Here is a 27,625-nt window from a genome sequence, read left to right as displayed (position 1 = left end):
AGATTTCATTAAATTGCATGCTTTAAATACTCACAGTTTATTGTATCTCATGCCTCCAAAAACCTGCTTCAAAATGTTATTGAATTGTATTTGATTTTTTGTTTCGATTATAAAATTGAGGAAAGAGAGGTCCCTGTTTTGTTCAGAGGTATGCTTCAAAGATTAAAAAAATTCTGACACATAAATAAATATTTAACTGTTGGAAGAATAAATGACTAAAGAATAAGCTGTTTTAGGAAGAAGTAAGTTAGCTGCTCAATGATAGTCTTACTCGTTAGTTAACTATTCATGCTGGCATTATTTTACATTCTTAGTTAGATTGTAATTGCCTAATTAAATTAAAAGTGCTCTTTTAATTTACCCGTAAGGGCTTGGCGTGTAATAAGAGCTCAGCAAAAGCTTGATTTTTAGATATTTCGTATAAGGGGAGTACTACAATATTTGCTCTTTTGTTACTGATGTCTTTCACTCAGCGTGATGTTTTCATGATTTACCTGTGAAGAGTGTTGAAGTGCAAATGTTTTATTACACACGTATCTATCACAATAAAGAAAACCTGACCTTTACTGTGGGCTATGAGTGACTACATCCCTCCTTTAAATTGCCTGTTTCTGCTTATAATTAACTTTAGGTCTTTGCCAATTATTGGCTGTTTTATTAATATTTAAGTCCTGTGTGAAGTTTCCTTTCACTTAATTGGAATTTTAATGAAAGGTTATGCACTTATTCTACAAGAGAGGCTGAGACCCTATGTAATTACTGATAGTTTGTATTTGCAGTTTGTTGTTACTGGTAGTTTTTTCCTTTAATGAAAACAATATGCCATTTCATAACCTTCAAAAACATTTAAATGGAGATCACGTAAGTTTGATCACTAATTTTGAATTTGATTTTATTATTACCTAATATTAGTTATCGTAAATAGTATGACAGATTTCAAATATTTCTTTAAAATAAATTGAAAGAACAGTTACTTTTTGTTCATGGCTTTAGCTTTTTAAGCCTCACATTCTTCATCTTAAGTGCTTTTTTAAACTGTAAAGCCTTATATAAACATTATTGTTTTTTATTATTTTTAAAATGTTTGCTGGAAACATTTCGGGGTACATATTTGTTGAGAAGATGTCAGTGTGTGTATGGGTTATGTATACATTAATCAGCTGCCTTCATGTTAGGTGAAGTATGATTTAAGGTGTCTTTCATTCACATGCCCACAGCTGATAGACGTATTTAGACTGGAGCAAGACACTGCCAGAATGGAATGGGAAGAGCAAGTAAGCGCAAGCAAAGTTTGGAAATGAAATATAAAGTGGCAGCCACAGGGTAGAGAGGAAATTTAGTGCCTGTCTCCCAGTGCCATTGCGCCACTGTGTCGTTGATTCCATCGTGTTGTGTTTTGTAAGCTTTCCATCTTTTATTGTTTCTGTTTTCTATTTTTTCACTTCTAATTCTCCCTTTGCCTCATCCTTTCTTTTTTGCCATCTATTATTACTATATTCAACCTACTCAGTGTTACTTAGAAATTTTCTCCTCAATGTGTCAAACAAACAAACAAACAAACAAAACCTTTCACATGCAAGGTGTAGTCTGGTTTACTATTATTTTTTACAATATAGATACAAGCCCTTTCCAATTGGTCATGTTTTGCTATAGGTTCGTATTGTGAACCTTAATTTTTCAGAATACATATAGCACCATGCATTTGTTACTAACATCATTTTTTGATAGATACTGAGTCCAGTTTGGGAGCCCCTGGGTGGTGCAAACAGTTATTGCGGTGAACTGCTAATTGAAAGGTTGACAGTTGTATTCCACCCAGAGTTGCTTCAGAGAAAGACCTGGCAATCTACTTCCAGAAAATCAACCATTGAAAACCTGATGCACATAGGGTTGCCACTGAGTAGCAATAAACTCAACAGCAACTGGTCGGTTAGTTAGAGTCCGATTTCCTCAGTAGTCGAGGCCTCATGGAGTGACTGTTATGTTTAGGAAATTTCTTTAAATTCTGTTTATGATGATCTCTCCTTGAGAGATTGGAAGAGGAGAATGGACTTCAAGTCTTGTTATGAGCTACAAATACTGTGATAAGATAGCAAAATTAATGACCTTATATTGGTCAGTGGGACCTGAGAGTAAGAACCCTCTACTCTCTGGTACCTTTGCCTCTTTAAGCAATATGATGAAGATGGGCCAAAAATGATTGGTTCTAATGAGAAGGTTATTGGAATGCGTAACCTCCTGTTCATAAAGCTTCCTCACTTCACACCTTTCTCATCATTTTCACATTCCCAATCCCATAATAAGCTGCATAGATCCTTCTTTGGGGAGAGAGGAAAAGCAAGACTATTAATGGCATTTGAACCTTAAAATGTGAGGTTTTTAATCCTCTTAATTGCCTCCTTCAGACCCCTGCAATGCTGCAATGTGTAACTGGAACGATTCCATTGGCATCAATGTGCTTCTAATGTCTTGGTGCTGCGGATGCTGCCTGAGATAATCATCAGTCATGCGTATTATTTCTTTTAGTGCTCACAACAACCATGTGCAATAGGTTATTCCCTTTTTACAGATGATGAAATCAGTACACAAAGGGGGAAAGTAGCTTGTATACAGCCACATAGTTGAGAAAGACAAAATATGACCTCTGCCATTTGGCTCTGAAGCCCTCATGTTCTTAACCGCCGTGCTCTTGTAGCTATAGCCATACCCCATTTTCTTCATTCAGATTTGAGTAAATGAGCCAAGCTCCATTTTTCAAAAGATCCGAAATGGCAAAGATGGGGAAAGTGAAGGACTTGAGGGCTACCTGTCTTACCATACCCCAGTCACACAAAGAGACAATCAAATATTCTAAGGCAAAAGGAAACAGAATATGACCTGGTGATATTCACTCTAGTCAAAGAATGAGATTGTTATAGAGTTGTTTTCACTGTCATAAAAGGTACTAAGCAGAAAAACTGAAAGGGAAGGAATGTAGGCCAGATCAATGACAGGGTTTGAAGTACCCACCGTGCTTCTTCCAGTAGAGTTTTGTTAAATGTAATTGTTTTAGCATCAGCAAAAAGTGATAAATAACTAGTTGAAAATAAAGCGTCTCCTAGTCAGTGTGTTTCACCTCTTCACTGATGGCGTGTTAGCACCCACACAGAGACTGAAGTCCACTTTGTTTTCTATCTTCAGAACAGTTGTACCCTGTCCTCTGAAACAGCAATGATTGGAGTTTTTCTTAGGGCTCTGACACTGTTTGACTTTGTTTAACTTGTCTTTTCCTTATTTGTTTTACCTAATCCTTGCATTCCAGGCTGCTCCATCAGCAAGTATATTACTTCGCAGAAATCAGGGATCCTCATCTGATGTGGAGATTCATAATGCTCTTCAACCTCTTGTTTTGTCTAACTTGCTTGCTTCACTCAAATATTCTAAATAGCAGTATTCTAGGAGTTTTTATGTCAGGTGTTTAGACATACAATAGAATTCCAAGAAGTAAATGAAAATTTTATCTGCGTCTTGTAATTCCTACCTCTAGACCAGTTCCCAGGGTCTGATATGACACAGGTGGGCCTTAAAGAGCTGGCCTATTTCCAAGACATCTATTATACAAACATTCATGGGGAAATTGGTTTCAGTGCCAGTTATGGTCCGTATGGGTGATTATGTCTAACTGACATCAAGAATGTCCCTTCCTGCATTTCCATTTAAATGGTCCATAAATACATGACAGACTGGTCATGCATTTGAGTGTATATAACATGGATTGATGTGGTTATATCTTTTAGAGTGAAAGAGAAGGTTTTTTTTTTTATGGAACCATTTTAATATTTTTAAATGATGAGACATGTCAGAAAGCACTGAGTCAAAGGTATGAACAATTTAAAAGTCTATGTTTCTAAAAGAAATGCAATAAGGAAAGCAACATACATATCAGATAAGCCGTAAGTATGTACCTATACCAAAATAGCTTTACAGATTCTTTGACATTGATAAAGCATTAATGGTAAGCATTTATTATTATTATTATTATTATATAGTAAAGTAACACTGATGTTCCTGAGTAGTTAGCTTTCCCTCCCTCTCCACCCTCCCTCCCCCCATACATTTTCCGTCAATTCATGGAGGCCTCTTTTTTGTTAATGCCTTCAGTGCAGCTTGGACATCTTTCTTCAGTACCATCAGTTCTTGATCATATGCTACCTCCTGAATGGGTGAACATTGACCAGTTCTTTTTGGGATAGTGACTCTGTGTATTCCTTCCATCCTCTTGTGATGCTTTCTTCATTCAATTTTTGCCCATAGAATCCTTTAATACTGCAACTTGAGGCTTGGCTTTTTCTTCAGTTCTTCCGGCTTGAGAAATGGTGAGCTTGTTCTTCCGTTTTGGTTTTCTAACTCCAGATCTTCACACATTTCATTATAATACTTTACTTTGTTCTCTCAAGCCTGACCCAAGCCATGGTATTTTTAATCACCTTATATGCATGCAGAAGCTGGACAATGAATAAGGAAGAGCATAGAAGAACTGATGCATTTGAATTTTGGTGTTGGCAAGGAATTTTGAATATCCCATAGACTGCCAGAAAAATGAACAAATCTGTCTTGGAAGAAGTACAGTCATTATGTTCCTTAGAAGTGAGGATGGCGACATGCTTTGGACATGTTATCAGTAGGGACAGTCCCTGGAGAAGGGCATCATGCTTGGTAGAGGGTCAGTGAAAAAGAGGAAGACCCTCAATGAGATGAAATGACACAGTGACTGCAACAATGGGCTCAAACGTAGCAACAATTGTGAGGATGGTGCAGGACTGGGCAGTGTTTTATTCTGTTGTACATACAGTCACCAACTCAATGGCACATAACAACAACAAATATATGTATATAAAAATGTAATACCCTAAACTTTTTTCTCAAGGATTGTGAGGGACACACCATTCTGCCTAATTATTTTTGTAGATTCTTCGTTTGGGATAGATTATTTCTGGTCTTCTCTCAATTTCTGCCACTGTAAACTTCTCAGTCCCCCTTTGCTGTTTTCCTAAATTCTGTCCCCTCTCTGCCCCAATTCTCAATTAAATGTGGGACACAGCCTTGGTTATTTAGTCCTCAGAGTTTGCCTGCAACATGTTATCAATGTGACAATTTTGGGTGTGATGTTCAATATACGGAGATTAAAGCATAGGAAGAACAAAAAATCAGCTTAAATCAACAGAGTAGTTCTTAAAAATCCCCTGGCTCTGCAGTCCACTAGGAATTTCTCATTGGCTATCTTTCTTTTTAGTTGTCACTTCTAAATATCTTTTTCTCCCTCGATCAAATCCTCCATTCATCTCTAGTAATTCAAGTAACAGGTTACGGTATTTCAGTTGTCCCTTGTCCATCAGTAAAAACGGTGGCTGGTTTTTCCTAAGCAAAAGAAAAAAATCAGGTTTTTTTCTTTTTTGGCCACATTAACTGATGAGTCCAAGGAAACATAGAATTCTTCTAGCAAGCAAACAAACTCAAGCACTGGGATGTTTCACTTATTTCTTCATGTATTAGGATACTGATCAGTTTTGTGGAGCTCATCATATGCTGACACTGGGGCTGATATCTAGGGGATAGCCTTGGTTGTTCTGACTGTTGACAGCAGTACCCATTCTGATTGATGGATGTCTGTGCCTAAACCAAAACAACCAAACCCGTTGTCGCAGAGTTGATTCCAACTCACAGGGACCCTATAGGGCAGAGGAGAACTGCCCCATAGAGTTTCCAAGGCTGCAATCTTTATTGAAGTTGACTGCCACATCTTTCTCCCATTGAGAGGCTAGTGAATACTTTGAATATCACTTCCAGCTAAATCTATTTTTCTTATTTAAAACAAAGATACTTACTAATGTAGTAATATTTTTAGACTTCTGTAGTTACTGCAATTTTTTTTCAGTTGATCCATTTTAAGTTGCTTTTCTTACTTCTGATCAAAGATTGATAATCAATGTATATCTTAAAGAAATACTAAGTGTATGCCATGAAAAAGTGTCCAGTAAAGCATACAATTTTTTTTCCCCCAATCTTCCTACCCCCAAATCTCGTTGCAAATTTATGTGATTTTCCTGGTGGCATATGGATAAGAATTTGGTATTAAAAAATATTTTAATGTTAGAAAACATTTCACTATTTCTTTGTTTTCTACATTTGGAATTTTTAGTAAGTAAAGAAAAACAAAAATGCAGTTCAAAGCTGATCTTAGTCATCACTGTTATGGAAACTGAAAAACTAAAATTTCAATGTAGATAATATATTCAGATTTAATATTTTCTTAGATTAATTTTTAACTGACCACCTCTGATTTAAGTATAAGCTTTCAAAAATGAGCACACCAATACCTTCATCACATATGTCATACTAATCTGATTTCTAGGATATTTACTTCAAGAATATGTGCTTGACTTGGTGTTTATAACCTCATAAATTTTGAACCTAATTTTCAGAAATCAGTCTCTAAAAATAAAAAAGGTGTTGTCTGCTAGATACAAACTTTGAGAAGCAAGGAATTTTCTTTTTTTTTCCTTAGGTAAGTGGAATAGGATGAACTCAGTTTCATGGAAACTTAATAAGCCCTAAGACGCAACCACAAACAAATTGATGATTTCGTTACAACTGATAAAGATGCTGGTGCTGGTTCCCGTGTTGGTGGAGGTGCTGAGATCTTCACTATGGTAAGAGAAGCAATAGGAGGGCCACCGTTTGCTTTTAAAAGCTATTAACCCTTTAAAGTGGACTCTTAATACTTTTTCAAATTCCATTTTTAAAAGTTCCGGTGGGCAGTGGAGAAATTCCAAGATGCATATAGAAACCAGAGTTGTAGCCCATACCTTCCAGCTCTTAAGGTTCTAATATATACATTTTTTCACATTTTAACATCTCTGGACTCAGGCTGCATCTTGTAGTCCTGATGTATTGTCATTTCCTGTCCATGAGTGTCAGCAGCGTGGCATAAAATTCCAGAGATTGATACTACTTCAGCAGCACTTCTGGCTGCATAGACGACAGTGTTGTGTGGGAAAATATGGTCAACCAGGACTCTTAAGTTGAAAATATTTTGGACGTTTGGACTTGGAATGTGGATAAATTTTAAGAATACCTTAACCAACTTGCTTTGCTTGTATTTTCATTGTTACATAGGTTCAGAAATCATATAATATATAAACCTATACCTCAGTAAATATTAAAAAAGCTCTTTCAATAAATATGAAGTAAAAGCTCTGCATTATGGAAACATTGTGGTATAACTTGTTTAGCATTTTTCCTCTCTCCATACATAAAACTATGAGATTCTTACAATCAATATGGCACTATGATTCTCAGAAGGACATGGACTGAGATTATAGACTCCTTGAATGTTCATTTTAAAGGAATTTTTGTTGTTGCTATGTTTTTTAAAGCAGGTCAAAGGAGGAATTAAAGCATTTCCCGGAGAGATTAAAAAATAAATTTGAAAAGGATTTAAAATTTCCTTTCATTTTTATAAATAACATTCTTTTCGAGACGTACTTCTAAATACATCCTTTAACAGCAAACTTCAAAGTCTCACTTTGTACCATCAGTAAAGGACTTTGTCTTGTTTATTATAGACAATCATTCTTGAGGGTTTTGAAGTTTATTCTGGAAGAGGATTTAGCACTCTGCAAGTTTATATTTAAGATTGCAATATTGACTGATTCTCTTTCCTAAGATGTAGTAGACATACTAGAAGGCCTTCCACACTCACTATTTTTTAGAGTGTTTGCTATTACTGTATCTGATGGCTATTATTTTTTAAAAATCCCTCTGATCCCCTTTCTGAAGAGGAAGCCAACATTATCTCTAAATCCCTTTCCTGTCTCTGTATAATCTATGATTTCATATTGCTAAGCAAATGCAGCGACACCTCATTTTTCCAGCCTTGCCCAAGAGTGATTTCTCCTGCACCAGTAAAAACTTCTAGATAATTGAAACATAGCCATTTAAATGCAAACCTAAAAAGTATTACCTATTTATCGTAGAAATATTTCTACAGCATACTTTTCTGTTATTCTTAAATAGAGAATACTGAAAATCAAGCCTTAAAGGTTGTTTTATTATGTAGGGATCTCAAGAGAGAAACTGCTTTATTTGTTCATCTCCCCTCCATACACGGTGTTTAGTAGGATAAGATGAGGCAGTTGGGGGAAGGAGACTATGCAGGAAACTAAACTTTAGTCTTTTCTTGAGGACGTAACTCATTATTCTGGATACCCATGACAGCAGAGACTGTGCTGTGGTTGCCAGTGCTGAATGCCCATGGACAGCAGCCTCTTCATCCAGGGTTCCTTTACCATTCCAGGTCACACAGAACTCTCAGGTGTACATTTTTATCTTTCCTCAGGGGAGGTTCCCATATCCTCACCCCACTATTTGACTAAGAGTTCCAACACATCCTGACCAATAACTGAATTAAGCATGACCTCACTCTGCTTCTCCTCCTGGCCTTCTTATTTCTAGTCATGGCACAGTTACTCACTTAGCATCCACGTTCAAAATCTTGGCATAATTGATTTTCTCCATTTCCTCTCTCCCATCTAAGCCTGTCAGGTGTACCTGGGAACATCTCTGCTCTCACCAGCCTTTCAAGAAAATTTTGTTATCACCTTTATTTCGAGCATTTCAGTTTGTCATATCGTTGTTCTATAGGCCTCCAGTCCCTGCAGTTCCCAGTGTATTTGACACAGAACTGAACTGATAGATTACTCTTCTCAAACCTATCTGTGGCTTTGCCAATTCCGTGTTCCATGATCTCTTGTGGTTCCCTGTTTTTTCTTTCTTCTTTTAATAAATAAGTGGTAATTGCCAGCAGAGGCTAAGGCATAATTTCATAATTGCTTCATGATGAATCTTTTGGGTCGTATTTAGATGAAAAGATATGAAATTATGTTGCTATTAAGCACCACATTTCTTTCCCAATTGCGGTAATCTGCTGGACACATTTATAGGGAATCAGGATTAAAGGTATCAAATGTGTCAATACTCCATTTCCAGGATCAATTATTACACTGAGAAATCTTCTATGCAAGTCTCCTGAAGCCACCCAAGAGATGCTTTGATTTTTCAAAACCTATCTAGAACTATTTCAAAGTGATAGCTGTAAATTTCTTCAATAACTTTAGATGCCATCGAATCCTTTTAAAGTTCTTGATCCATTTTATTGTGTTATTCACTCCTACTTTCATTTGTTTGTCACAATTTTAATTGAGATACTGCTATGTGCAAGGATCCTTGGTGGTGCAATGGTTAAGCTCTCAGCTGCTAACAGAAAGGTTGACAGTTCAAACTCACCCAGTGGCTCATGGGAGAAAGACCTGGCAATGTTATAAATTTAAACAAAAAACTGGTTGCTGTCGAGTCAATTCCAACTCACAGTGATCCTATAAGACAGAATAGAACTGCCCCATAGGGCTTCCAAGGAGGGGCTGGTGGATTCAAACTGCTGACTTTTTGGTTAACAGCCATACCTCTTAACCACTGTGCCACCAGGGCTCCTCATAAAGATTGCTGTTGTTGTTGTTAGGTGTCGTCAAGTCAGTTCGGACTCCTAAGGACCCTATAGTACAGAGTAGATCTGGCCCATAGGGTTTCCAAGGAGTGGCTGATGGATTTGAACTGTTCACTTTTTGGTTAGCAGCCTACAAAACCCTATTGTGTGGTTTTACTTTGTCACATGGGGTTGCCATGATCAAAAATCAACTCATTGGCACCTAACAACAATACTACTACGTGCAGCTTATTTGCCAGGTGTTATACGCATGGTGGTGCACAAAAACAGAGGTGGTTTTTGACTTCGTGAAGCTTGTAGGCTAGTCTTCCTCACCTATTTGGAGTTGCAATGTATATATTTTCCTTGTATATCTTATTTTTAGAACTTGAAAATCATTTTCTTGCCTGAAGAAAAATAAATTCTATTGTCAGTTAGAAAAATTGCTCTCTTCCCCAAGCAGTAGGATCCTTCCTTTCCTGCCTTTTTCTTTTCTCATTGCTTCATATATGATGGGAAGGCATTTTATATGGTCCTAAGTATTTTTCACAAGTCTTCACTCATTTTGAATGCAACATTTTTTACACTGATTTGAAACATACAGTATATATAGCTGTATGTGTTTTAAATTTATAGTATTTTATTTTTCCATTTAATTAAATATATTCTGAAAACGTAATATTTAATGTTTGTTTGATGGTCTATCTTTTTTTAACCATCTACTATTTTGGGCTATTTGGTTTGAGTACAGATTTTTTTTTTTTGGCTTGTTCTGCCATTTTAAATAATGCCTCTGTGAACATCCTGGTACATAATTCTTTGCCTGAATTTCTGATTATTTCCTTATGCTGTACTCCAAAGTCCAAATACTGTCCATTTCTTGTGCCCAGGGATTAAGCAGACGGGCTGTTTTTCCAATCCATGTCAGTGAATGTATTTTTCCCTCAATGATCTCTAGAACTTTTGTGTTGACTGACAAGCTGAAGTGTTGCTCATTTGTGCTGCGAGTCCTTCCATAATTCCCACCCAACTTGTACCTTGGCAGCAGTCTAGGACATCTGCAAGCACAAGAGAAGGAGGGTAAGGGTCTAGACACCTGGTTGGGTGATGATGTCATGAGGGTAAACTTAGTCCTCCATCCTGTATGTGTGTGTGTGTGCGTGTGTGTGTGTGGTGGGGATGTCGCTGCTGAAAACAATCAGCTTATGATTCCCTGTAGGTTGGAAAATGTCAATACAGAGACTTTAAAATTTTTTTTATTGTGCTTTAAGTGAAAGTTTACAAATCAAGTCAGTCTTTCATACAAAAATTTATATACATCTTGCTATATACTCCTAATTACTCTCCCCCTAATGAGATACCACACTCCTTCCCTCCACTCTCTTTTTTTGTGTCCATTCAGCCAGCTTCTGACCCCCCCACTCTCTCATCTCCTCTTCAGACAGGAGATGCAAACATAGTCTCATGTGTCTACTTGATCCAAGAAGCTCATTCTTCACCAGTATCTTTTTCTATCCCATAGTCCAGTCCAATCCCTGTCTGAAGAGTTGGTTTTGGGAATTGTTCCTGTCTTGGGCTAGCAGAAGGTTTGGGGACCATGGCCTCTGGGGTCCTTCTAGTCTCAGTCAGACCATTAAGTCTTGTCTTTTTATGAGAATTTGAAGTCTGTATCCCACTGCTCTCCAGCTCCCTGAGGTTCTCTCTGTTGTGTTCCCTGTCAGGGCAGTCATCGGTTGTAGATGGCCACTGTCTAGTTCTTCTGGTCTCAACCTGATGTAGTCTCTGGTTTATGTGGTCCTTTCTGTCTCTTGGGCTCATAATTTCATTGTGTCTTTGGCGTTCTTCATTCTCCTTTGGTCCAGGTGGGTTGAGACCCATCGATGCATCTTACATAGCTGCTTGCTAGTGTTTAAGACCCCAGATGCTATTCTCCAAAGTGGGATGCAGAATGTTTTCTTAATAGATTTCATTATGCCAGTTGACTTAGATGTCTCCTGACACCATGGTCCCCAAACCCCCGCTCCTGCTACGCTGGCCTTCGAAGCCTTTGGTTTATTCAGGAAACTTCTTTGCTTTTGGTTTAGTCCAGTTGTGTTGACCTCTCCTGTATTGTGTGTTGTCTTTCCCTTCACCTAAAATAGTTCTTATCAACTATCTAGTAAGTGAAAACCACTCTCCCTCCCTCCCTCCCTCCCCCCTCTTGTAACCATCAAAGAATATTTTCTTCTCAGTTTAAACTATTTCTTAAGTTCTTATAATAGTGGTCTTATACAATATTTGTCCTTTTGCAACTGACTAATTTCACTCAGCATAATGCCTTCCAGATTCCTCCGTGTTATGAAATGTTTCACGGTTTCATCATTGTTCTTTATTGATGTGTAGTGTTCCATCATGTGGATATACCATAATTTATTTAGCCATTCATCCGTGGATGGGCACCTTGGTTGCTTCCACCTTTTTGCTATTGTAAACAGTGCTGCAGTAAACATGGGTGTGCATATATCTGTTCGTGTAAAGGCTCTTATTTCTCTAGTGTATATTCCAAGGAGTGGGATTGCTGGATCGTATGGTAGTTCTATTTCTGTTTTTAAAGAAGCACCAAATTGATTTCCAAAGTGGTTGTACCATTTTACATTCCCATTAGCAGTGTATACGTGTTCCAGTCTCTCCACAACCTCTCCAACATTTATTATTTTGTGCTTTTTGGATAAATGCCAGCCTTGTTGGAGTGAGATAGAATCTCATTGTAGTTTTGATTTGCATTTCTGTAATGGCTAACAATCGTGAGGATTTCCTCATGTATCTTTTAGCCACCTGAATGTCTTCTTTAGTGAAGTGCCAATACACAGACTTTTTTAACCACCACTTAGTATTAGCTTAAAAAACAAAAACTTGAAACCACAAGTACAAAAGCTTAACCAACCATAGTAAAGTATTTTCACTCATTTTGTTTGCATTTCTTTAATGTTCCTACTTCTTTCTTGTTTCTTCTGGCTTTTATTTAGAGATAACTAGTAAACTGTATCAACTATATATGCCCTTTCAGCTTGAATCTTTCATTATAGTTTCTAAGCTGTAGATCAAGTTTGGAGAGAAGTGATTGAAGATGATCATTTCAAAGAGGGTCCTTCTGAAAGGCATTTATCCAGTCATTTATATGGGTGCCACCTCCAAGCCTTGCTAATTAAAAAAAAAATTGAATAATAGAATATTCCTTTTAGATCCTCTTTTTGGTTGACTCTTGCTGTTCAGTTATGATATTATGACTTTTTTTTTCACTACTGCGAAATTACCAGAATTAGTATTTCAGTATTGTCTGTTTTATGACCAAGGAGTTTTAAGTTACTTAGTATATTCCAGTGGCTTGTACAAAGGGATTCCTTGTATGGAACGTGTTTCCGATACTTTATGGCACTGGGGTTTTCTATGTCTGTGCTGACTGCTCTGCCTCAGTAGGCATGCTATTTTAAAGGAATTGTTGGATCTGATTCATACTGGGAAATACTTGTCTGATGTGGCCACTGTGTGTTGCTGGGATACATGAGCTGAGAAATCTGTTGGGCTGTAAGTTTTCCTCTGGAATGTTTGGTGAACCCTCAGGTGCTGTCAAATGTAAAGGATAGGGCTGCTTTCAGGAAAACAAAAGTTTTATTACATTTTCTCAAGTAATAAGGATATCCAGAGAAAATAAAAAACAAAGCTCTAAAAGTTACACACGTGCTGTGTGCCAGTGAGAGAAATGGTTGACCAAGCAGAAAAGGATCCCCAGTGGGTCCAGGTAGCCTACGTTTATTTCCTTACGCTGCTTATGGATCTTTCAAACCCTCTAAGCCGCAACAAACAAATATATGCTTCTGGGATTAGTGCTTTTTCCATCATGAACCCATCTTCTATTTTCAAATATATATAGTGGGCTGTACAGATAGGAAATGAAACTTGGCTGGCAGCAGATGAAACTTCAGATGCTTAACTAAGCTACATCATTGTTATCATTAGTCATCTTATTTAAGACTTAAAAACTGGAGGCAAAAGTGGCCAAATATCCCTAGGGTTCACGGCAATTTTGTGAGTAATTTTCTTTTGGTCTGATTCCTGAAGACCTAAGGGTTCATACCAAAGAGATATTCCTAAATTCTTGGGTATTTTTATTGGGTAAAAAAAGTCTGAATAGACTTAAGATAAAGTATCATGGTACCATGATTCTCTACTGCATTTATGTTCATCTGGAGTGACAAAGTGTTGGAATTATCAGGGGTAGAGCTGAAGGCAGCTAGTACGTAACCACAGTTGATAATATTGTACCCAGAAGAATACATTCCCAGCTTTGTGTTCTCTATATCTCTATCCCAGAAGCAGAAATGTCATGGCATAGACACTGGCAACATTCAGGGCTCTGCCTCTTCCCACTTGCCCCCAAGAAATGTATTGAAAGGAGCTTCTTGGACCCAAGAGGGAAACTTGAGAGTTAAAAACTGTTACTCTCAATTTTAAGACGTTGTATCAGAATCATTTATTTATAGCAGGATCCTCTGAGAATGAATACCAATATTTATTAAAACTCGATGGCTAAAAGTGGACTTAAACAACCTGAAAACTTTAGGAGTTTTTGTGTGTTTAATTTGTTTGTTTTTTCTATGACTTTTAAAGTAGGAGGTGAAATTCAGCTTTAGCATTGGAGGGGCCACTTTGGAAAACCACATAAAAGATTGTTTTAAGGGAGCTGGATCACCAGAGAAATAATTCGAGAACTGTTTGCTCAGACTAGGATATTACATGTTCTGTTTAATATAGTAAAATGGGTGTGGCGTTAGTAACATTGTTTATGCAAAGTTATTATTTTCAGAATTTTTTCCTTCTGAATCTGAATTTAATTTGCCTAAACACTTCCTAAATCTGAATTTAAGCTGCTTCAGACTGAAGAGCTTTGTCTATTTATTAATTTTTTTTTGAGGGGGGAATGTGTATATTGTTTCACTCCAGTTTGCTTTCGTTGAAATGTAAGACTGATCAACCCAGTCTTTTATTTCAGGCCAGAAATAAGACTATGAAAAAAGAATGGACTGGGCTTGGCACAGGAGAATCGGACTTGAACTGTTGATATCACAGGCCTGGCAATCTGCTTCCAAAAGGTCACAGCCTTGAAAACCCTATGGAGAAGTTCTACTCTGCACACATGGGTTACTATGAGTCAGAGTCAACTCAACGGCAACTAACAACAACAGTCCAACAGATGAGATTATTTTAGGCTGAATAAACCAGATTTAGGGAAATGTCATATACTGCAACTCCCTAAGCACACTTTATGTGTGTCACTCACCCTGCCGCAGGGCGTTGAATAAGATATGAACTGGGAGAATTGGGGTATTTCCCTCTCATTGGAGTCCCAAAGGGTGAATGGAGCCTGGACTCTGGGTGGACTGAAATGAACAAATAAGGCGGCCTTTGGTGGGAGATGCTCGTGCTTTGTGAAGGCAAACTCAGAACCAAGCCAGGCGTTCAGATAGTAGGGAGCTCCTGTGAGAAAACCCCGTGTTATGGAGAGAGAAACGTCTGGAACCAGAGGTGAGAAGCCATAACTAAGACATATTTATTGGACTACATAACACTTCCCTGGGGATTCCCAGAAATACAAAGGCTAAAAAACTGTTACTAGATATGGACTTAATACATTTCCACAGAATGGGCTGTCAGACAGAGAGTGGGACTTTTGTGAACAGAAATATTAACCAATGAGAGTTTAAAGAAAAATTAACCAATGGCAAACTGAGGTATATTTAAGTTACACATGTGACTTGCACTCATCTCATAGTGACCCTACAGAACAGAGTAGAACTGCCCCATAGAGTTTCCAAGGAGCGCCTGGTGGATTCAAACTGCTGACCTTTTGGTTAGCAGCCATAGCACTTAACCACTAAGCCATCAGGAGTTTGTAATATTCTTTTGAGTAGGAGTCACTTTACATTTGAAGTCTAACCTGAAACATTTTCTTTGGTGCCCCAGCGCTATGACACTTTCTGTACAATGCCCATTAACAGCCAGGAAGCAACAAAAAATGGGCAATTCTGTTGACATATGCGTGACCAACAACACTATACAAACCGTTATGGGACACCATTAAGGAGCACCATTCATGTCCCTATTAGCATTATGAGGCAGACCCTGGGAAGTACACCTTGTCTAGGTGCCCTTGTTTTAGGTATAGAAAAACGGGGGAAAATTATTGAAGAAACCATTTCAGAAATGGAATCTGGAGCCATGTATGGAGAGTAAAAGGAACATGCACCCAGGATCACATTTCAAGATTCAGTAGACAGTTTTGGAGGGTCTATAAGAGCAGTAACAGATGCTCACATAGTGAAGCAATGTTTCAAATGTTTAGTCCTGAGGCCAAAGCTAAGCTTGAAACTAGATGGAGTAGCTAGGCATCAGACAAGAGAGCCTCCAAGGAGAGAGGTGGAATCTGTACTAGGAAACAGCAAGGGCATCTACGTGCTATTGAAAGGAGCGGGCTCAAAGTAGGCAAGGATGGCTTGAGAAATGTGGCAGAGAATGTACTACTTTCTCCGTTTGCTTTTTTTGATGCAGTAATGGCTCCACGGTAAGAGAAGTAGGCCACTTTCTTAAAAATTTATTTTGATGCAGGCATTTTGACTGGGGAAATTTCACACAACGGTTTTAATGAAGCCATGTCAAAATGATTCTATTAAAATATGAAAATATCAGCTTTTTATTATCAAAAGGTATCCCTTTCACTTATTCTACCCATAGTTTATGCCTTACTTACAGAAAAAATTCACTTCTTTTAAACTTTTAATAACTATGTTTTACTTGTATTTTTAATCTTAATAGGTTTTTAAATTATAGAGGCAAAAGGAGGCAATTTTTTTAAATGGTACAAAATTGTATAACGAAATGTATGAAGTAAGGAAGTGAAATTCTTTGGTCCCCTCTATTCCCACATTCAGGAGTTAACCACCCTTAACAGTTTATTTGAACCATCCCAAGAATAGTCAGAGGAAATTTCTTGGACAGCGGTGAAAAATAAAGTTCTAGTTAAATTCTCAGAGGTAACCTACTAGTCAAGTCTATAGGAAGATGTTCTGTTCAACTGTATAAAAAATTAAACTTAGGATAAAATGTTGGCTGATGCACTGAGGTAATACACACTGTGCTGCAAAGTGGAGTTAGAAAATTTTTGTTACACAATTTTTAAAGGAAGTGTCAAAAAACAATTTTACTATTTTTAAATTCCTTACCTCCACCAGAGTATTAAAAGGTTAGGAGAATTGAAGATGAATACTTCTGTAGAGAAGTATTTGGATGGTATAACTCTCCTGACCCATGGTGGGCAGGGTGGAGAAGTTTACCCCTCTTATAGTCAGTCAAGACAGAAGGGCCTTGAAAAGACCACTGGAAATGTTGGACACGTGCTGGGCAGAGTGAACTGGGGTCTGACCTCCACCTGAGAAATCCAGTGGGTAAGGGACCAACTTTGATAAATTTGATAAAGAAATCCTAGATGATTCGGACTTAGTAAACCCAGTGGTTTTCCTCAAGTGGTATAAAAAATAATTTCATAAGGAATAATACCATCATTCATTGTTTATAAATTAGAAAAGTTCATTTCAAAAGAAATTTTGATATGTGAGACCTAATACTCTTAGTTTTGTTTGAAAATGTAATACTTCGTTCTACAGTAAGGAGAAATAAAAATGTATACACACGAATACACCCATGTAATTTTACACACAATGCCTTTTTGTATCACATAACTTCTTTTCCATGAAATTTGCAAATCTAGTTTAAAGAGACAATTTGTCAAAATCACATTATAGAGATTGGAAGTATACATTTAAGATTGGTGAATTTTCCTGTATGTAATTTATACCTTCATGAATCTGATTAAAACTTGCATTATCTGAAAAAATTGATTAAAACTTACTGAACAGAATAGGATAATATAAGTTCATGGAGTATAATTCAGAAGTGCCATGGTAAACGGGTGGCTGTGATATTCATATATAACAACCTTGATAACCAAGTTACAAAATATAACGTTGTCTCTGCTTTTGGCTCTACAACAGTCATTTATGTTTGCTGTCTTTCATGTTTACTTTCCCACTGATTTGACATCAAGTCCTGGCCCATTACATGTAGAAACTGAGTGATTACTTTTTGAAATATAGGTTCTATGCTTGCCAGATGGATTTGGAAGTTCTCCCAGTAATGCTTTTATTGTCATAATCCACTTCACAATTCCATCATGAATGAGGGCATTAGGGAATGACATCATTTTCAATACCTCCCAGATTCTTAAATATTCTAAAATATAATAGCCCTTGATTTTTGTTTCTCTTACATGATCAATAAGCAGGGCATAAATTCCTAAATCACACACATATAGGCACGCACAGGCAATGTAACTTGAAATCGTGATTTATGTAACCGGAGGAATTTCTAAGCACTTACTTGGCTGTGGGTGGTCATGGAGTGCTAAAGGCTTTAGGAAATAGTATGGGGGGTCTAAGAGCCAGGCCACAGGAGGAGGACACCAACAGTCGGTAGATAAATTCAGACGGGACATAAAAGAGCACTTAGGAGTTTTTCCTGCTTTTTTTCCTCCTGTATGAAATCGACTCGACGGCACTGGGTTTTTTTTTTTATGAAAAGTTGCTGCTGTCTTTAAAAAGAGGAATTGTGTAGTGAGAGCACAAAGTTCCCCTTTATTCATTCATTCATACCACCACACACTCAACAAGTAAACAAGTACTTGTGATATATATAAGATGTGTAACACATAGTATGTGTACTGGGGTTATAGATGTGAAGTAGTTAGATATGGCCTCTGCCCCTAAGAGCTTAAATTCTAGTTGGAGAGATGGTCGATCATTAACCAATTACAGGGAGAATTTTTCAGCATTATGAAAAAAAAAAGTATATGTTTCTATAAAAGCTTACAGCAAAAGGTCATATGCTGAGCTAGAAGGTTCTGAAAATCCCCCTTGGGCTTAACTTTGCGGGATAATTATGAATCAACTACATGAGGAAGGGAGTCCTGGTGGTGCAGTGGTTAAGCAATCGGCTGTTCACCAAAAGGTCGGCAGTTCTAATTCACCAGCTGCTCCTTGGAAACCCTGGGGGCAGTTCTCCTCTGTCCTATAGGGTTGCTATGAGTTGGAATCGACTCAACGGCAACAGGTTTATATGAGGAAGTGTGGTGTGTGGAGGAAAATGTTCTAGGAAGAAGACCATCCCGTGCAAAGTTCTGAAGACAGAAAAGAACACTACTGTACTCGCAACTTGACAGGACAGGATTCTGAAGCTGGTAAGGAAAAGGCAGCTCTCTCTTTCACTAAAAATATTCACTTCTACCAGAAAAATACATTTGGATAAAAGTTTCTCCTTCTTTAAAATCAAATATCTTCTGAAAGGATGACATCAATCACATCTTAACATGATTTATACAACATAAAAATATAATTTGGTTCTTAAGCAATGGTTTTGGAGAGGAAGGTGACGGCCACATGTGGAACAACCCTGCTTATATACTCAAAGCTAGCAGATTGGAACTATGATGGATACCACTTACAAATTCTAGCCCAGTGCTATGGTAATGCTAGATAATTGAACAGCGTTCGACAAATAGTTACAGGGTGCTTGTTACGTCCCAGCCACTAGCTGGCTTTAGAAGTCTTGGCCTGTCTTTTTGCAGTGCCCATATGGGTAATGACAGCAATAGTCGGAGAGACACAAATGAATAGGACTGACGAAGATTTGACCTCTGAACTTTCTATTTCCTGCTGGGTGGCCCTCACTTTCCAGGTGTTTACCAGAGATTGTTGCAAATAGGGGTAATTACAGACACAGCTGCTCTGAGCTGTCCTCAATGAGATTCCTATAGTATATAACAGGAGGTTTTCTTATGCAGAGAAATAACTTGTTTAACAGGGCCTACTAAGGATGGAAATTAAAACAATACCCAATATTGTTTTTAAAGCCATAGGCTGTTTTTAGAGCTCCATAAACCTTTTGCATTTTTGGGTGGTAGCACGAGCGTACAGACTTATTTTTACTGTTTTGATTGGGGGTGTTTGCATCATAGAACATCTGAAGAAATTGCTGAATTATACATTTGGTAGGTTGTATTACTGTTCACAATTATGCATGGTACTCCTTCCTTACAAGTGGTTTATACATCCCAGTCCGTTGCCATGAAGATTGCCTGCTTGCTGTTGTGGGGAGTATACATTTTCCCCCCTTCCTCAATGATCATGGATTTAACAAGGTAATTTTCGCTGGCCAGGGGAATGTGAACAGATACGACTATATGACTAAAGGAAATTCTAAGGTTTGGCTCAGCATCTTGCTTTTTGTCTCAGCCCCAGGAACGAGTGTGTCGCACATAAGGGCGGCAGCTTCATCCTTTACCTCAGAGTAGGGAGACACGTGGAGCCAGACCAAGCAGAGCCACTGTGGCTGCATCATCCAGTAACTGCCCACATGAAACATGAACCGGACTTAAATGCTTGTTTTGGTAAGCCCGTGAGATTTTAGTGTTGTCTGTTACACAGCAAAGCTGAGAATTTCAGAAATTAGTACCTAAAAATGGAGTGTTAACATAATAAAAAATATTAAAATATGTGACATTGACCTTTTGGAGTTAGACAGCTGGCAGTGAGGAAATTATTATCGGAGACTAGAAAACTGGTGACCCACCTTGTACAGCAACAAAACACTTGATAAAACTGTCACTGAGGTAACGTGGAAGGCAAGCGTGTACATAATGTAATTAACGCTTTCTGAGAGAAGGATTTGAAACAAACTATTACTAATATGGGTTGATTATTAGAAGCTATGTTTGATTAAAGTAATAGAAGAAAGAGAAGAAGCTAAAAAAAAAAAAAGAAGTGGCTTGTTTAATATCGGGGATGAAAACAAAATGAGAGAGTTGAGGAATTCCAGGACTTGATGGTGGACAGTTCAAACAATTTCTCATCCCTAACTGGTTAAAAGATAAATGTTTTGAGTAATAAAGGCAAACTAAGACTGCATTTAGGGAAAAGGCCAAATTAATGGCATATCCACAAAGCCTTCAGATTGAACTAAAATGTCACTCAGTAAATCCTTTCAGCGGGACAAAATGGCTTGGAAAACAAACAACAGCAACAAAAAAAACAACTGAAGGAGTGACCTCATGAAGCCTGATGACCTTAAGCACTGGTACTTAGAAAGGCAGATCTGTAAAAGCACGATGCGTGTGTCTGTCACTATACAGAGCAGAATATAATCATATATGTATTTATACTTATTTATGGAAACCTTGGTGGCGTAGTGGTTAAGAGCTATGGCTGCTTACCCAAAGGTTGGCAGTTAGAAACCACCAGGTGCTCCTTGGAAACTCTATGGGGGCAGTTCTACTCTGTCCTCTGGGGTTGCTATGAGTCAGAATCGACTCAATGGCAACAGGTTTTTTTTTTTTAATATTTATTTATATAAAGTTTTTCAGGGTTGTTATGCCAAAAGTGTTTCCAGCCTAAAATACAAAAGTATGTATGACTTTTTATGGCTTAAAATGAACTGTGGGCCTCCAACTTTCTTTGGTCAAGAAGCAGGTCAAAAAGTTGCTCAGCCCCAAGAAGGATATGTTTTCCAATTTCCTTTATCAGATGTGGTCATGGGGGGTGTGATGGTTAATGTTATGTGTCAACTTGGCTAGGCCATGATTCTCAGTGGTTTGGCAGGCATTATGTAATCATCCTCCATTTTGTGATCTGGTGTGAATAGCCAATCAATTACAAGGGAAATTCCCTTGGAGGAGTAGCCTGCATCTAATATATAAGGATGTTTTGGCAAAGCTCAAGTTTTCTCCTGCTCCAGCATTCATCCCATCATCCTTTCACCTCTGGTTCTTGAGATGTGAGAAGTCTTCAGCCCATTGACTGACCTGCAGATTTTGGGTCTGGTAGTCCCTGCAACCACATGAGTCAGTAGAAGTCTTCAGCCTGTTGCCTGTCCCACAGATTTGGGACTTGCCAGCGTCCACAATTACATGAGCCATTTCCTTGAAGTAAATCTCTCTGTGTATACTTATATATACACTTCACTGGTTTTGCTCCTTTCGAGCACCTAGCCTAAAAGACAGAGGGTAAAAGAAGACTGGAAGAGGTTAGAACTGAGAATCCTGGAGAAAGAATTTTTGGGTGGAGTCTCTGGATTGGCAAATGGGTAATGCACTCAACTGCTAACTGAAAGTTTGAAGGTTTGAGTTTTCCACCCAGAGGCACCTTGGAAGAAAGGCCTGGCAACCTACTTCCAAAAAAATCAGTCACTGAAAATTCTGTAGATTATACAACTCAAAGAATGTAATCAATGTCAGTGAATTATACATGTAGAAATGGCTGAATTGGTGTATGTTTTGCTGTATATATTCTCAACAACAACTACAAAATAAAATTTACAAAAAAAAAAAATGATACCGAGATCCCAGGAAATACTGATGGGGCACTGACCACATCAGCTATGATGGATTAGTGTTCTTGTTATTGTTCTACTTTTGTAAAAACAAACAAGCTCTGCAATCATAGAGAAAAAATGTAAACAACATTGCTGAACAATGTGGGTAGAAATTGTTGAACGGGAACCTATTTTGCTGTATACGTTTTCACCAAAAATATAATAAAATATTATTATACAAAAAAACCCTAGAGTATAGCTGTACTTCTGATGCACATGGGGTAACCACGAATTGGAATTGAGTCAACAGTCACTGGTTACGTTTCAGGTACCCTTAAGTTGCAGACTTCAAAGGCTCCTAATCAAAGTAGTATTCCTGGTTGCGAACACCTTAGTTTTTGCCCAGTGGGACTGTAGAACTGGTATGGGTCAGTAACTACTCTGTGCTTTCCATATTTTCCACACTTAGATGAAAATGTTGATGTTGTTATGTTGGGTGTATACGGACAAGATAACTTGTCAACTTAGTTCATATGTGTGCACACGAAAAGGAGCTAATCTTGGATTTTATGAAGGGACAATCATGAACTTCAAGACTAATGTCTTGATTGATTGAGACTTTTAGGATGTCTTGAGAATGTGAGTGAATTTTTTGTGCAAAATTGTTCAAAGTGAATATTTGTGACCAAGAAAGTATTCTGAGGTAGATTGTATTATGGTTCACAGTTAATTATCCACTTCCTCCTTTCAAGTGCCCACTGCTGTGTGACTTGCATGCCTCCCACAGGAAGAATAAATGTCTGTTCCCCATGTACTTTGGTACTTTGTCCTTAGCTGTGTGACTTGCTTTGGCCGCTGGATTTTAGTGCATATGCCACATCTAAGCAGAAGTTTTAAATACAACTGTGTTTTTCAGACTAGGTCTCTTGCTTTTCTCCTCTGCCAAGGGAATGGGCCTGTCTCATAAAAGTTTGCTTCTTAATCCTGGACACAAGAACAAGAAGACACATGGAACAGAGATAGCCAGAGCCAAGCAGTGGTGCATCAGTTACAGCTGACTCTCAGCCACTGACATGTAAAATGAGCACTTAAAATGCATTAACCAAAATCCACTGCTGTTGAGTTGACCCCGACTCACACCAACCCCGCAGGATTTCTAAGGCTGTAAACCTCCACAGAAGCAGACTGCCACATCTTTCTCTTGGGGAGCTGTTGGTGGTTTCAAACCAGTGACCTTTCACTTAGCAGTAAATTGCTTTAACAACTGCGCCACCAGGGCTTCTTTCAAATTCACTAGGAAATCAGTAATAGTCTGTATGGAATCGACTTGGCAGCAATGGGTTGTGTGTGTATGTGTGTGTGTTTTAATACATAGAATATCATTTTAAAGAGGCAAAATACAATTTTATAGTTGGAATGACTATCCTCAACACCTTGGCTGATGTTAAACATCAAAATGCCTCAGGCTGTTTAACACCTCCTCGAGCCAGCCCTCATTGACCCATAGTGACAGGTACAAGAACTCCTTTTTTATTTTTTAAATTTTTATTTTGTTGCTATTGCTAAGAATATACACAGCAAAACGTACACCAATTCAACAGTTTCTACATGTACAGTTTAGTGACACTAATTACATTCTTCCACTTGTGCAACCATCCTCACCCTCTTTTTCTGAGTTGTTCCTCCTCCATTAACATAAATTCGCAGCCCTCTAAGGTTCCTATCTACCCTTTCAAGTTGTTGTCAATTTGATCCCATCTAGATAGTTCTTAAAAGAGCATAATATGGAGGTAGAGCCAAGATGGTGGAATAGACAGACGGTTCCGGCAAGCCCTCTTTACAACAAAGACCTGAAAAAACAAGTGAAACAAGTGTATTTATGATAAGCTAGGAGCCATGAGCATCAAAGGCAAGCTTAGAAAATGAACAGAGGAGCAGGGGAAGGAAGAGATGGTTCAGAAGCAGAGAGGAGTTACCGGATCTGAATTGCCAGGAGCCCTCAGGCACCATTCCTGGGAGCGGTGGCGGAGGGCTGGTACTAGCGTTTGGCTGCAGTTTCCTCAGGGAGAAGCAGCCAGCCACACAGCCTACTCACACCTCCAAAACCAGAGAAGAACGGCGCTCTCGGCAAAAGCTAAGTACTTGTGTATATTTTACCACATCCCCCCACCCCCAAGCTGGCTTCAGTGGCTGAATCCCCTGGGCCTGAGACAGGCACTGTTGAGTGCCTAGAGCCATCCTCCTGGCCTTGGAGAAGGAAAAAATTTGCAACTGGGGCAAAAGATAATTTGCCAGCTTCACTAACCGGGGCAGCTCAGGACAGAAGCGGTTCCTGTCCAGGCATAAATGGTCCATGGACTTTGAGCACCTTTCCCCTCTGCATGGACATGTGTGGGCCTATTTCAGGAGAATAGGCCCTTGTTGGTAGACTCCAACCATTTCAGCTGCGTGGTAGAGAGGTGGATGTTTGATATTTGACATTGCTTTGCCTATTAAACAGGGTCCTCACCTACTTGCATCAGGGGCCTAAGGACTGGTAGCTCCACTCAGGTCACCCAGCCACCCGCGACAGGGGTCCAAGGATAACTGGTACTTCCCAGTCCTTACAAACAAAAGCATTGGGTGCAGAATCCAACCACCTGCACGCTCTAGGGAACAGGGACACACTTTCCTCAGAGACACTTGGGGGTTGGTTCTCAGCCCCCTGCTTTGTTCAGAGCATGACCCCCTGCTGCAATCAAATAATGGTACATACACCAATCACCCCTGTCCCTCTAAGACGGTAGGACAGAGCCTGTACCACACACTTGATATCAGCTACCTGGAAACCTAAGCCAAATTCATACAAGAAAAGTGAATGGGCTCCTAGACTGATATACCTGATAACACCTCTAGCCAGCTGGGGACAGGACATCACAGCTCCAAAGGAGAAAATAATCAAGCTATCTCACTCAAGCAACACATTTGGGCATATCAAAACAAAACAAAGAAAGAAGCTATGACACAGAAAGCAAACGAACGAATACAATAACATAGATGGCTCAGAGACAACAGTCAGTATCAAGTCACATAAAGAAACAGAACATGATCACCTCAAAAAGCTCTCAAAACAAAGAATCCAGGGATCTTCTAGATGGAAGTGCATTCCTGGAATTATCAGATGCAGAATACAAAAGTTTAATATACATAACTGTTCAAGACATCAGGAAGGAAATGAGGCAATACACAGAACAAGCCAAGGAACACACAGATAAAGCAACTGAAGAAATAGATTATTCAGAAACATAATGAAAAAATTTAAAAAGCTGGAAAAATCCATAGACAGCAATCAGAAATTCAGAAGATTAACAATAAAATTACAGAAGTAGACAACTCAATAGAAAGAGGAGAAGAATTGAGCAAGTGGAAGCCAGAATTTCTGAACTTGAAGATAAGTCACTTGGCACTAATATATTTGAAGAAAAATCAGATAAAAGAATTAAAAAAAATGAGGAAACCTTAAGAATCATGTGGGACTCTATCAAGAGAAGTAACCTACGAGTGATTGGAGTACCAGAACAAGGAGAGATGACAGAAAATACAGAGAGAATTGTGGAAGATTTGGTGGCAGCAAACTTCCCTGATATTGTGAAAGATGAGAAGATATCTATCCAAGATGCTTATCGAACTCCACATAAGGGAGATGTTAAAAGAAAGTCACCAAGACATATTATACTCAAACTTACCAAAACCAAAGATAAAGAGGGAATTTTAAGAGCAGCTAGGGATAAATGAAAAGTCACCTACAAAGGAGAGCTAATAAGAATAAGCTCAGACTACTCGGCAGAAACTATGCAGGCAAGAAGGCAGTGGGATGACTTATTTAAAAAATTGAAGGAAAAAGATCACCAGCCCAGAATCATATATCCAGCAAAACTGTCTCTTAAATATGAAAGTGAAATTAGGACATTTCCAGATAAACAGAAGTTTAGGGAATTCATAAAAACCAAACCAAAACTACAAGAAATACTAAAGGGAGTTCTTTGGTTAGAGAATCAATAATATCAGGTATCAACCCAGGACTAGAACGCTGGGCAGAGCAATCAGAAGTCAACCCAGACAGGGAAATCAAAAAACAAAGCAAGATTAAAAAAAAAAAAAAAGCTCAAAATAGGTTAACAGCACTGTTATATAAAAGAAGACAACATTAATAAAGAGGGACTAAGAAATGTAATCATAGATCTTCCATATGGAGAGGAAGATATGGCGATACAAAGAAAAAAAGTTAGGTTTAAATTTAGAAAAATAGGGGTAAATAATAAGATAATCACAAAGGAGACAAACTATCCAACTCATCAAAATAAAAGAAAAAAATAGAGACCTCAGCAGAAACAAAATCAACAACAAATATAATCTAAATGAATATAATATAAAGATAATCTACTCAGCACATAAAATTAAGTGGGAAAAAGAAACTGTCGACAACACACAAAAAAAGACATCAAAATGATAACACTAAATTCATACCTAACAATAATTACACTGAATGGAAATGGACTAAATGCACCAATAAAGAGACAGAGAGTGGCAGAATGGATTAAAAAACAAGATCCATCTATATTGTGCCTACAAGAGTCACACCTTAGAGACAGAAAGAAACTAAAATTCAAAGGTTGGAAAAAAATTTATCAAGCAAACAACAATCAAAAAAGAGCAGGAGTGGCAATATAAATTTCTAACAAAATAGACTTTAAAGATAAATCTATCATAAAGGATAAGGAAGTAAACTATATAATGATTAAAGGGACAATATACCAAGAAGATATAACTGTATTAAATATTTATGCACCCAGTGACAGGGCTGCAAGATACATAAAACAAACACTATCAGCATTGAAAAGTGAGATAGGCAGCTCCACAATAATAGTAGGAGACTTCAACACAGCACTTTTGGTGAAGGACAGGACATCCAGAAGAAGTTCAATAAAGACATGTAAGATCTTAATGCCACAAACAACCGACTTGACCTCATAGACATATACAGAACACTCCACCTAACAGCAGCCAAGTATACTTTCTTTTCTAGTTCACATGGACCATTCTGTAGAATACACTACATGTTAGGTGATAAAGCAAGCCTCAGCAGAACCCCAAACATTGAAATATTACAAAGTGTCTTCTCTGACCATAAGGCCATAAAAGTGGAAAAGCAGGGAAAAGAAATCAAACACTTGGAAACTGAACAATACCTTGCTCCAAAAAAGACTGGATTATAGAAGACATTAAGGATGGAATAAAGAAATTCATAGAGTCCAATGAGAATGAAAACACTTCCTATCAAAACCTTTGGGACACAGCAAAAGCAGTACTCAGAGGTCAATTGATATCAATAAATGCACACATCCAAAAAGAAGAAAGGGCCAAAATCAAAGAATTTTCCCTACAACTTGAACAAATAGAGAGCAACAAAAGAAACCCTCAGACACCAGAAAAAAACAAATAATAAAAATTAGAGCAGAACTAAATGAAATAGAAAACAGAAAAACAATTGAAAGAATTAACAAGACCAAAAGCTTGTTCTTTGAAAAAATTGATAAACCATTGGCCAAACAAACAAAAGAAAAACAGGAGAGGAAGCAAATAACCCAAATAAGGAATGAGAGGGGCGATATT

At 38.1% G+C, this 27,625-nt stretch overlaps 1 long non-coding RNA gene across 1 annotated transcript in view; it reads left to right on the top strand.

Moving 5' to 3' along the window:
• LOC111750796 (uncharacterized) overlaps positions 1-21,195 on the top strand; it is a 33,266-nt gene extending 12,071 nt beyond the window's left edge. Inside the window, exons 2-3 of the long non-coding RNA XR_002785852.2 lie at positions 6,545-6,689; positions 14,550-21,195. This is a non-coding gene — a long non-coding RNA (uncharacterized LOC111750796). The remainder of the gene's footprint in view (positions 1-6,544; positions 6,690-14,549) is intronic.
• Positions 21,196-27,625: the final 6,430 nt, after the last annotated feature.

Source organism: Loxodonta africana, chromosome 5 (genome assembly GCF_030014295.1).
Source record: "Loxodonta africana isolate mLoxAfr1 chromosome 5, mLoxAfr1.hap2, whole genome shotgun sequence".
In the NCBI taxonomy this organism is placed as follows: Eukaryota; Metazoa; Chordata; class Mammalia; order Proboscidea; family Elephantidae; genus Loxodonta; species Loxodonta africana.
This window is presented reverse-complemented; position numbering and strand designations above follow the sequence as displayed.